Source organism: Notamacropus eugenii, chromosome 1 (assembly GCF_028372415.1).
Source record: "Notamacropus eugenii isolate mMacEug1 chromosome 1, mMacEug1.pri_v2, whole genome shotgun sequence".
NCBI lineage: Eukaryota > Metazoa > Chordata > Mammalia > Diprotodontia > Macropodidae > Notamacropus > Notamacropus eugenii.
Genome location: NC_092872.1, coordinates 718345637 through 718357200, shown reverse-complemented (window position 1 = coordinate 718357200; position 11564 = coordinate 718345637). Strand labels below are relative to the sequence as shown.

Here is an 11564-nt window from a genome sequence, read left to right as displayed (position 1 = left end):
ACAGGTCAGTAGCTGTCTGAGGCTGAATTCATATCCTCCTGACCCTAGATCCAGTGTTCTATCCACTGCACCAAAGAAGTGCTCTAAATTGTGTTGTTTGTTTAAAGTCCACCTACCATTGAAAATAGATTGTTTTTTACTTGTTTCAGTCAAGTCTGACACTTTGTGATCTCCTTGTGGGTTTTCTTGGCAGAGATCTAGAAAGGGTTTGCCATTTCCTTCTCTGGGTAATTTTTATAGATGATAAAACTGAGGGGTAGAGGGCTAAATGATTTGCCTAGGATTCCAAAACTGGAAAGTATCTGAGACCAGATTTGAACTTAGGAAGATGAGTCTTCCTGACCGCATGCCCCTCATGCTATCAAATCTGCTACCTAAATAAGCTTAAAAGTAGACTTCTCAAGATACTTTCTCCCTGCCCCTCCCTTAACCTCCTTTCTTAATATTCTGTTTTATTCCTGGTTTTTCTTAACCCCTTTTTAAAAATTACATTAATACATATTTAAGGAATAAAGTATTTTCATAACATAGTACAATAAAAATATGATTGTAGACAAAATTGCTAATCTACTATGCACAAACTGCTTTGCATTCAAATATGCAACAAAATTGTCGTAATAAATTTTTTGGTTTTTTGTCTCCTTGTTTTTCCTCCCCTCCTTCCTGTTTTTTTCTTTTCACTCCTCATTTCATTGGAAGCCTTGTGGAAGTTAAGCATGACTGTCACCAGTGCTGATGGTCCAGTTCTCTGAGAAGATAAACAAGGGACAACCGCAGACTCCTCCAAAAACCACTTTGAATTCCCGTCATCTGAGGAAGGCTTCAATCCTTATTCAATCAGGAGAGCTATTGTGGCCCATTCTGAGCTCAATCTACCATAATGCTTTACAGTGCTAGGGCATAATAGACATGCTTTGCTCTCTGAGTGAACTCAAAATGCCCCATTCCTGTGTCAACATTACAAGACCAGATGAAGCTGAGCAAGAGCATCCTTCTGTTTATGACTATCAAGGTCAAGGCCCCTTGTTCAGACACTACCTTGAGTCATGGACCTTTCTTAAGTATTTTATGGACATAAACTGTTAAGTCATGTTAATGGTAAAGGAAACACAGATATCCTGGAAATGTAAGTTTAGTTGAGCCTTTGTCAATTGTCTTGTCTTATTGTATTTACATCCTATTCCTTTAAGAAATTCCTTTCTCATATCATAATAAACCATATGGAGACCATAATTTTTGCTGACCTAGGCATCCTGAGTCAGGAAGGGAGGGAGCGTTGAGAAGGAATTGATGTGAAGATAAAATGTCTACTTTGTCCATCTTTGAGTTCATTGTCTCATGATGAACTGCCATGTTTATCTCTATATGCATGTTTCACAGGGTTTGAGAGAAAAAAACATTCATATTCAGGCTAATTATGCTTGTTTTGCTACAAATGAACTTAGTAATTGTTAATACCTCCAAGGGGTGATAAGGATTGGAGACCTAGTCTTACCTAACAATTAAGTTCCTCCAGTGAGGAGAGGGACTGGATCCATCCTATGATTGAGTTGCCTCAAGAATTTGGGGACTCTTCTGTATGCTTTGTGTATCCTGGGTTTCTTTTTAGGGGTGGGGAAAAGCAGGCAGAGTCTGTAGTTTGCAAATTCTCTTAAACAACAGCTCGGTAAGGGAGCTGAGGACAGGTTAAAGCATGAGATGAGCTTCTGGAAGCAGCCCCCATGGGAAGGTTTGTGGTCCTTGGCTAAAGCATAGCAGGTACAAAATTCTTTCTCTTTCTACATTTTCTCTCTCTTCTCAACCTTTCCACCTCAACCAGAGCCTCTAGGACAAATGGTTCCTGCAGCAAAGGTGAGTTAGGCCCAATTCTCCCCTTAGGACAGTGTTTGCCCTGAGCCTATGACTCTGGGGTAGCAGCCGATCCCCTGGTCTGAAGGGCTGAGCTGTCTGGGGAGGTTTTGTTTTTTTTTCAGGGCTGAAACACCGTGGGAATGGAGCACTATTATACTGAAAACAGTAATAATCTGCCACATCCTCAGCCTCTACAACAATGAGAGTGAAAGTGAAAACTTTCCCAGAGCCACTGCCACTGAACTGGGAAGGGACCCCAGAAAATAGCTTAGAAGTGTCATAGATCAGGAGCTGGGGAGACTCTCCTGGTTTCTGCTGTGCCGTTCAATTCAGCTATTAATGCTGGAACTGGCTTTGCAGTGGGTGGTGACTGTCTCCTGGAGCCACAGACAGGGAGGATGGGGATTGCATCATCACGGTGGCTTCCAGGGATTGTTGGTGGGAAAAGAAGAAAGAGATTTCAGTGAAGAAAGTGTTGAGAGACAGTGAATTTAGGAGTACTTCCTTTACCCTCATATTGTGTCAGAGATGCCCTCTGGTAATCTCCTTCTGTCTTTCAAGAGGTGTCAACCTAAGACTCATTGTGAGTCTTACCTTGAGGCCAGAGCAGTAAGAGCAAGAGGAGCAAGGAAGAGGAGCACATTGTGACCCTTGCTGTGCTGGAGGCACATAGTTCTGGGCTCAGTGAGAAAAGTGGGAGATACTTGTATAAGAGTCTGGACTTGTGAAAGGTCCCTTGTAGATCACCCTGCAAAGCAGTGTTGGTCCCACTTCAACTCATGACCCGAGGAGTGGTGGTATGCATATGGAGGGAGTGGCCCTGTTGTGCTTCCTTGAGGGTGTCACAATGGTGGCCTCTTTTTTTATTGCCAGTTTTAATGGACATAACTTAGGGTGGGCATTGTGGTGACTGTGGCAGGTGGTCAACTGTAGTTGTAATTGGGGGAGGGTGCTCTGTCTTCCCAGAAGAGATCAGATGGCTCTGAGTTCAGAGACTAATAATCTTATAATATTAATTTTGAACCTTAATAAGGGCCACAGCCTGAATTAATCAACTGGAAGAGGAGCCTGGACACAACAGCCTCTTTGTTCTCTGAGTAAACTCAAAGATTACCTCTCCCTATGTCAACAAAGCCAGATGTGACTGATGTTAAGTGCATTCTTTCCTCTTAATAACCATTAAGGATGAACCCATTAACATGAGACACTATCTTGCATAATGGTACTTTTTCTGAATCTCAATATTTTGTGAACAGGTATTATGAAATTGAATGTTAATGGTAAAGAAAACACACATATCTTGGGTTGTAATTTCAATTGACATTTCATCAACTCTTTTATCTTATTATATTTACCACCTAGTCAATTAAGAAAATTCCTTTCTCCTAGTATGGTTAATCATGTATGGAGATCATAAATTTGAGTGACACGGACATGCTGAGTTAAGACTGTTCTAAAACATATTTAAGCCTGGTCATTTTTGTATCAGACAGTCAGAATTTCTGTTTTGGCTCCTTGTATGTACAAGTTCACTAGCTTTCCCTAGCTTTAAGGGGATAAACAATAAGGATTTACATATCACCTAGCCTGTTTGCCTCCTTTACCCAAATTTTCAGGTCAACAAGACCAAACTTTGACAAGTTTGTATGCAAAGAATAGAATTAAGAAAGAAAGGAGCACAGTTGGAAAGAAAACTAAGACTGGAATCAACAGAATTTTGGAAAAGTTAAGGGCCCAGGCTTGGATGGAATGGAGATGGAGAGGGCTTGGAGAGTCTTTGGTCTAGTAGGTGGTGACGGGAGAGTGTGTCCCTTGGGTTGTTCTGGGAAGATGTTTATGCTTCTCTTTTGTATTTCTGTTATATCTTTGTAATATTTAAAATGAAAAAAAAGAATACTGGTCTCAACTTGTCATTTTGTCATTGTGGAAACTAAGGCCAAAAGGAGCAAAATGATTATTTGGGTTCCTTTTTCCTATTACAGGCCATCATTTCCTTTCTTCCCCTCAGAAAGTTGCCACCACTCAAGTCTGTTGCACCTGCAGTATTTCCAGCCTGGTAAGAGAGAGAGATCTACTCACAAAACAATTTGGAGTGGAAGACCCTAAAGGTCTTCCCGCCAGAACAGAAAGAATTAATATTTATTCTCACTCAGGGTCATCAAAACCCAAATAGTAACCAACAGAGGCTTGGGCTGGGACTTTTTATTGGCCATCAGTGACAGCCAGAGTGATTGGGCTTTCAGGCATAGTGAAGTAGCTCCATCTGAATCTGAATGGGCTTTATCAAAGACTGCTTTTCCAGAATTCAGTCTCAAGAAGTTTCTATTTCTTTGGGCAGAGCACCCATAGGTCAGTGCACAATTCCCCATGGGGAGGAATACAGGAATAGAGGGTGGAAAGGAGGTAGGGAGGAAGGAACGAAAGAAGAAAGGAGAACTGCCCAACTGGAATTCCTTCTCCTCCTCCTCCTCCTCCTCACAGATTGTTGGACTTTGTTCATTCTTGAAGAGACCAATGATATCAGTAGGGGGATGTCTAAACTTGCAAGTGAATAGGATTTAACTGAGGCAGGGCTGTATAAAGACACCAGTTTCACTCTCTGCTCTAGAGCCATCTGAGTCCAGATCAGGTCTACTGGAGATGGTCCCTGAAACCTGTGAAAGAGATTTGAAAAACAGAGACCTGAGAAAGACCTCTTTCCCACTGGACCTAGTGCTATCAAACCCATTGCACCCATCATCCTGATTTATGTCTTACCACTGAACTCTGTTGACTCTGGAGGAGAGTGAGGCTAATGACTTTACCCAGCTCTGCTTCACTTAAACCCAATTCACTTGCAAGTCAAGATATCCCACTCCTGAGGTCATTGTTCCTCTTCCAGAAAGAAGGATGAAGAACAAGCAAAAGCCACAAACAGCCCCTACCTTGGAATCTTCTTCATCTGTAAAGAAAAGCAGCTTCAGCCAGGTGGCCCCATGATGATCTTATCCCTACTGTTAGGATTCATGGCATGAAGGACAAAACAGCCAGAATGAAGTGGTTTTCCTTGCTCAGACTATCCAGGGAGACTGGCATTTCATGTGCAAGCTTGCTACCTCCTCTCCCTTCCCTCCTAAAGGTATACAAGCTTTTTCATAGATCTCTCGTTTGGGAAATTCATTGTGCTTTGCACTCATGGGACATCCACCCCAGGACGGTAGGTTTGCTACCCTATTATCTCAACTAAGAGCATTTTAATCTTCAGCTTATTGCTTTGATTTGTTTTAGAACTTGACACTGCCCTGTGTGAGATCCATGTGAATCCCCTATCACCTGAAGAAGACCCCAAACCTGGACTAGCCAGTTGGAGAGGATGATTTGAGCCCTTATTAATAACCTCATGTGATGTTCTCTTTGTGAACCCCAAGTTCTCTTGCCAGGTCAGCAATCCCAAGACCTGATGAAACTGACCTGGAGCATTCTCCTGTTTATGACCAATAAAGTGCAAAAGTTTTGAACTGGATACTGTCTTGATGAATGGCAAATCTCTTACCTTGTTGTTTTATGGTCTTCTCTTGTTTTATGACATTTTCTCATATTTTATGACATTCCCTTTTTCACTGCTGACAGAACCCAGACATTGTGGTTGCATTCTCTTGTTCTATGGCAACTGTAATTTTGGATGACATTGGCATCCTGATTCCAAAAGGAGGAGAGAGCAGATCCTCACATAATCTCCTTCAACTGACCTTTCTTTGAGTTAATGTCCAAATGAATTCCCTTGCATGGACACATGCATGTCTACCACTTTGAGAGAAGTAAACATGTGTCTATGTCCTAATTTTGTTTTTCTTAGGAAAAACTATGCAAGGTTAATACTTGTTGAGGATGGCTTTTCAATGACTGAGTCATCAATTAATTTGTTAAATGATTCCTCTGTGCTAGACATTATGGTTGCATTGTATCTGGATAATCAACATGCTCACATCTAGGCACCTGGAAAAGAAATGTGAGGCGATTGTCAGGGGGAAGGTGGTGCCACTTTCTCATGTAGAAAGTGGCACTTGAGCTGAGATTTAAAAGAACCTGGGGATTCTAATAGGTAGTGGGGAGGGATTGCCCTCTAGGCATGGAAGCTATACAGTGCAAAGGCATGGAGATGGAAGATGGAAATGTTGTGTGTGAAAAAACAATTGTCAGTAATTGTCACCTGGCCACTGTTAAAACCCTTCTGATTTCCTGCAGGCTATGGCATGCTTTGAGTGTTTGGTGAGATTGATTTGGTCTTGGATAGCTGTCATGTGGAGACACTCTTAAATCCTTTGGTGCTGATATAGCTTTGCTTCTCCCTCTTTCTAGGTAATAGAACACTTTCTAGGTAATAGAATTTGTGCAACTGGAAATCAACAGGCTTTCTGTGTTCCCTGTCAGGTAAAAGATTATCATCCTAGAATAAACACCCAAGACATGAAAGATTTGACCCTTTTAGCAGGAAGCATGGTCAAATAAACTGTGTCCATTTTTTTGCTCCAATTCTCACCCTCCAATCTGGGTCCCATATTTCTTCCTTTGAAATCTTAATGTCCATTCCTGGGTCTCTCTAGCTTGCTTTTGTTCCTAGCAAGAAGCTAAAATTGATTTTTGGGATATTTATCTGTTCTCAGCACTTTTCCATTCATTTCCTCATGAAGAGAGCTTTCTGCTTCTGAGTCAGCCCTGATGTCCCACTTGAAAAGCAAAGAACCCCCAGGACTGTGGGCAGGAGAAGTCCCAAGAGTCAATTATGAGAGAGGGTGAAAAACAGAGAGAGAAGCATCACTGTCTATCCCAAGATCTCCAGCTCCTTCCTAGGACCTGAGCTTTCATGACAACAAATCATTTTTCTGTTATATCATTCACTTCTAAGCCAAGAGGAACATGTTCTATCTTGTGCCCATTCTCCATATTTCACTTTTTCTCATTTTTCCATCCCCACCCCCATCTCCACTTCCTGAAGCCTTACGCCCCCCAATTCACTTGGAAGCTTTCTTCCCTTAAGCTTTTAGGTATAGACAAGACTGACCAACATTTAAGAAGACAGAATCTGCCTGACCCTGTGGTCTGCTTCATCCAGATTCTACTCTGCTGGATTCCTTTGGTTACTAATCTGGTATATAGTTTTTTTCTGTCTATATTTCTTTGTCTGCTGTCTCCCCCATTAGATGGTGAGCTCCTTGAGAGCAAGGACTGTCTTTCCCTCTTTTTGTATCCCCAGTGCTTAGCAGAGTGCTTGGCATAGAGTAGGAGCTTAATAAATATTTCTTGAGTGACTGATTGACAAATTTTATAAACATATTATCCCCATCAGCCCTCTTTTTTTCCCTGTCCCTTTCCCCTCCTGATATGGTATGATCAGTTTTCCTTTCCAATTGTTCAGTGAGACAGTGGAAACCTTTGTGTTCATCACTGACTTAGGTGATCCTAGCAAAGACTTAAGTACGTTGGCACTTTAGCAATTTACCAAGTCCTGTCCCTTTTTTTTGAAAAGTCCATTCATAAAACATTTATTCCTCTTACATCAACTTAATACACATGTTCTTAACAATTATGATCGGATTGTTCATGAAAATTTCCTGAGACGTTAAACAAAGCTAGTCATCATCTCAAGTTATGTCACTGTTCCTTATTTTTCTCGGACATGCATGCCAGCAAGTGTCAAAAAAGCACAAAAGTCAAAAACCTAAAAAAAGTGAAACACATGAGTCTTGTTTTACTGCTGGCTTGAGCTCCAGTGACTTTATGAATATCGAGCAGTTCGTTTTACTGCATCTTTACTTGTATGTTTGTTCTTAGGTTGCCCAAACCTTTTAAATACTAATAAAATGAGTGTAACAAAAATGATGAAAGCAAACAGCAGGCAACTTTACAAATAGTGGACTGGGAACCATTTCTGCCCTTCTCCAGAGTAAACTGAATGGGTAAAAGTTTGTCTTAAGGAACACTTTTGCAACTGCAATCATGAAGGTGTACACGTTGAAATTGTGTATTCCACAGATACACATGGAATGGTATGTGATATCTCTGGGACCTCTGCTTCTACCACAGCCATGAGTGCTCCAACCCTAAAGTGCTCACAATAGCTACATCTATGGCTGGAACCAACTATCTCTTTATCCCTCCACCAAGACAGACCAACATGTAGGCAGTTTTCTTTGCTTAGACGTGGAAACTGTTTTAACATTAGCTTTATGAAATCAAAATGTACCAAAAGCACTATGTCAAACATGTAAAATGTGTATAAAAATTCCATATCTCCTTATTGGCCCCCTCAGAGGAAAACAATTAACTCTCCAAATGTCAACTGACTCTACTCCCCTAATGCTAAACGTAAAAATTCCATGGGAAATATAGAAATCCAAATAGAAGTAACAGACTTTCATCAACTGTAAACAGAAATGGAGACGGCATGAATGACAAATGGTCTACCATCTAAATTTTAGAACGGGGCAGACAAAAGTTGGAAGGCTGCTTAATTCTCCCCTCCTGCTTCAGCTTCATCTCCTTGGGTGCCTGATGTCCACAATGTCAAGTTGTCTTTCAGTAATTGCATTATTGATGTGCTGTCTTTGTATGATTCTTCACTTAATGTATCAGGTTCGTCAATGGCTTCATCAAAAGCTGTCTTTGCAAGGGAGCAGGCTTTCTCTGGGGAATCCAAGATCTCATAATAGAACAGGGAGAAGTTCAAGGCCAGACCCAATCTCATGGGATGTGCTGGTTCCATCTCCATTCTGCTGATTTCACATGCTTCTTGATATGCTTGTTATGACTGATCCAGAATTCTTTTCCTGTCATCACCAGCAGCAACCTCAGCCAAATAATGGTAGTAGTTTCCTTTCATTTTCCAATAGAAAACTTTGCTTTGTGCTTGTGTAGCATTAGGAATCACCAATTTTTGCACTGGAGACAGTGTGCATCATTGCAGATACCTCGTAGTTCAGTCTCAATTTTCTCTGTGTATTCTTGGTCATCGGCTGTTTTTCCTCAACACCTTCTGTCCTTTGCTCAATGCTTGAAACAACCCTCCAAGATGACCTTCAGGCCCCCACAACATTTTAGTAACGAACAGAGAGAAGATTCTTCTCCTCACTGGATAGTTCAGCACCTTGCTCACTTACAGACTTCATGCAGGCTGCCATGTCATCACATCTCTCAACCTGCTCAGCCAATGTGGCCTTCTGTAACAGGTCATGTTTAACCAGGACTGAATGTTCTGTGCCCAGAGTGAGTGGTAATGGCAGACAGACCGACATGACATTCAGTGGTCCCTGGGTGGGAGAGGGGCCTCCTTTCCCTACTTTAATGGAGGTATTTTTATTTCTGTTGCCATTGGTGACAGACAGTGGTGCAGTAGTTGGAGAGATAGGCCTGGAATCAGGAAGACCTGTGTTGAAATCTGGTCCCAAACATTAACTCTGGTCACCCTGGGAAAGCCACTTAAGCTGTGCTTTCCTCAGTTCCCTCATCCATTAAATGGGGATAATTGCAGAGTTGTTGTAGGGATCAAAGGAGATAATAGTTGTCAAGACTTTAGCACAGTACCTGGCATATAGCAGCTAATAAACAAATGCACATTCTCCATGTTATAGATGAGGAGTGTGGGGTTTTGATTTACTCATGGTTGCCTGACCCCTAAATGCCATAACTGGGGTTCAAACACTGTTTTTTGATCTCCTAAGTTCAGTGGTTTGACTCTGGACTGCCTCTCTTTCTTCTGCCTAGGAAGGTAGTGCTGCCTACTGACTAGAATGTTGCTTCTGGAGACAAGAAGGGCTGGAGTTCAAATCCTGCCTTTGACTTAAACATGTAAATTGATTTTTTGTTTTTTCTTTCACCTTCATTTCTGAATATCTCTTCCCTTCTCCAGAAATCCTCCTCTTGTAATAAAGAATCAAAAAAAAAAAGAAAAAAATGTAGCTCATCAAATGTAATCAATAAATCAATTTACTCTGACAGTACATGCAATATTCCACAGCCATCATCCCACACCACTACAAGGATGGTAAGGAAGAGTATTTCCTGTGTTGTTCTACAGGAGAAAGGTTGCTCATTATAGCTATACTGCATTCAGTTTCATTGTTTTATTCTTAACCATTATGTTATTAGTCACTGTGTGTATTGTTTTCTTAGTTGTACTTATTAATACTAATATTACTTATACTTATGGACAATATTTATATAAGTTGACCTAAGCCTTCTCATATTACTCTGAAATCTTCTTATTTCCCATTTATCATGATACAGTAATATTGCATTACATTCATGTGTCATATTTGTCTAGCTCTAATTAGGTCGCCAGCTGGTACAGTAGACAGAATGTAAACTGTGTGGCCCTGGACAAGTCACTTAATTTTTCCACACCTGAGATTTCTCATCTGTCAAATGGGGATACTAATAGCACCTGTGTTGTGGTGATCCAGTAAGTTAATCTATGTAAGGTGATTATTATATCTTAAAGTACTGTGTAATGCTTTGCTGCTCAGTCTTTTCAGTTTTGTCCAAATCTTCATGACCTCATTTTGGGGTTTTCTTGGCAAAGATACTAGCATGGTTTGCCATATTCTTCTCCAGCTCACTTTACAGATGAAGAAACTGAGACAAATAGGGTTAAGTGACTTTTGCAGGGTCACAGGTCAGCAGCTCTCTAGGGCTGAACTCAGGTCCTCCTGACTCCAGGAGCAGTGCTCTATCCATTGCACCACCTAAGTGGCCTAAGTTATTTGTTTGTATGAAACCTTACTATAGTTGAAAGAGAATTTCAGACATGTCTGACTCCTTGTGACCCCATTTGGGGTTTTCTTGGCAAAGATCCAGGAATGGTTTGCCATTTCCTTTTCTAGCTCACTTGTGTAGATTAGGAAAATGAGGCAAAGTGATTTGCCTAGGGTCACACAGCTAGGAACTATCTGAAGCCAGACTTGAATTCAGGAAAATAAACCTTCCTGTCCTCATGCCCCATAGTCTATCAAACCTGCCACTTGAAAAGCTTAAAAGCAGACTTTTTAGGACACATTCTCCTTGCTCTCCCCCAAACTCCTTTCTTATCATTTCTTTTTTCCTGGCTTTTCTTAATTCCTTTAAAAAGTTTTATTAATACACATTTATGGAATAAAAAGCATTCTCATATTTTTAACATAATATATTATATATTTTAAATACATTAGTACATTTTTTGGAGTCAAATGCATTTCTATAACATAATACAATAAACAAGATGATTGTACATGAAGCTGCTAATCCACTATGCACAGTTTGTTGTTGTTTCAAATACACAGAAAGTTGCCATGTAAGTTTCCTTATTTTTCTACCCTGCTTCCCTTATTGGTCTTTTCATTCCCATTCTCCTTAGAAGGTTTAAGGAAGTTAAGGATCCTTACCCTTATTGCTCATGGTCCAGTCTCTGGGAAGATGAACAAGTAACTACCAAGGGTGACCAAGAGAGGAGATCTAGTGTTGCCTGAGAATTGGGATCCCAGAGTGAGGAGAGAGACTGGATCCACACTGTGGATTGTGTTGCCTCAAGATATTTAGGGACTCTTCCATCCACCTCATCTATCCTGGCTGTCCATTTAGGGCTGAGGAAAAACTGCCAGAGCAGAGAGTCCAGGCACGTTCCCCTGAATTGTTTGCACTTTCCTCTTAAACACCAGCTCAGGGTGAGGAGCTTGGTGTAGGGAGCAGAAGACAGAGTAAAG

The 11564-nt window shown here is 41.0% G+C and overlaps 1 pseudogene; it reads right to left on the bottom strand.

The window, feature by feature from the left end:
• Nucleotides 1-8338: 8338 nt before the first annotated feature.
• On the bottom strand, nt 8339-9023 carry LOC140528506 (14-3-3 protein zeta/delta pseudogene; annotated as a pseudogene).
• Between the last annotated feature and the right edge of the window lie 2541 nt (nt 9024-11564).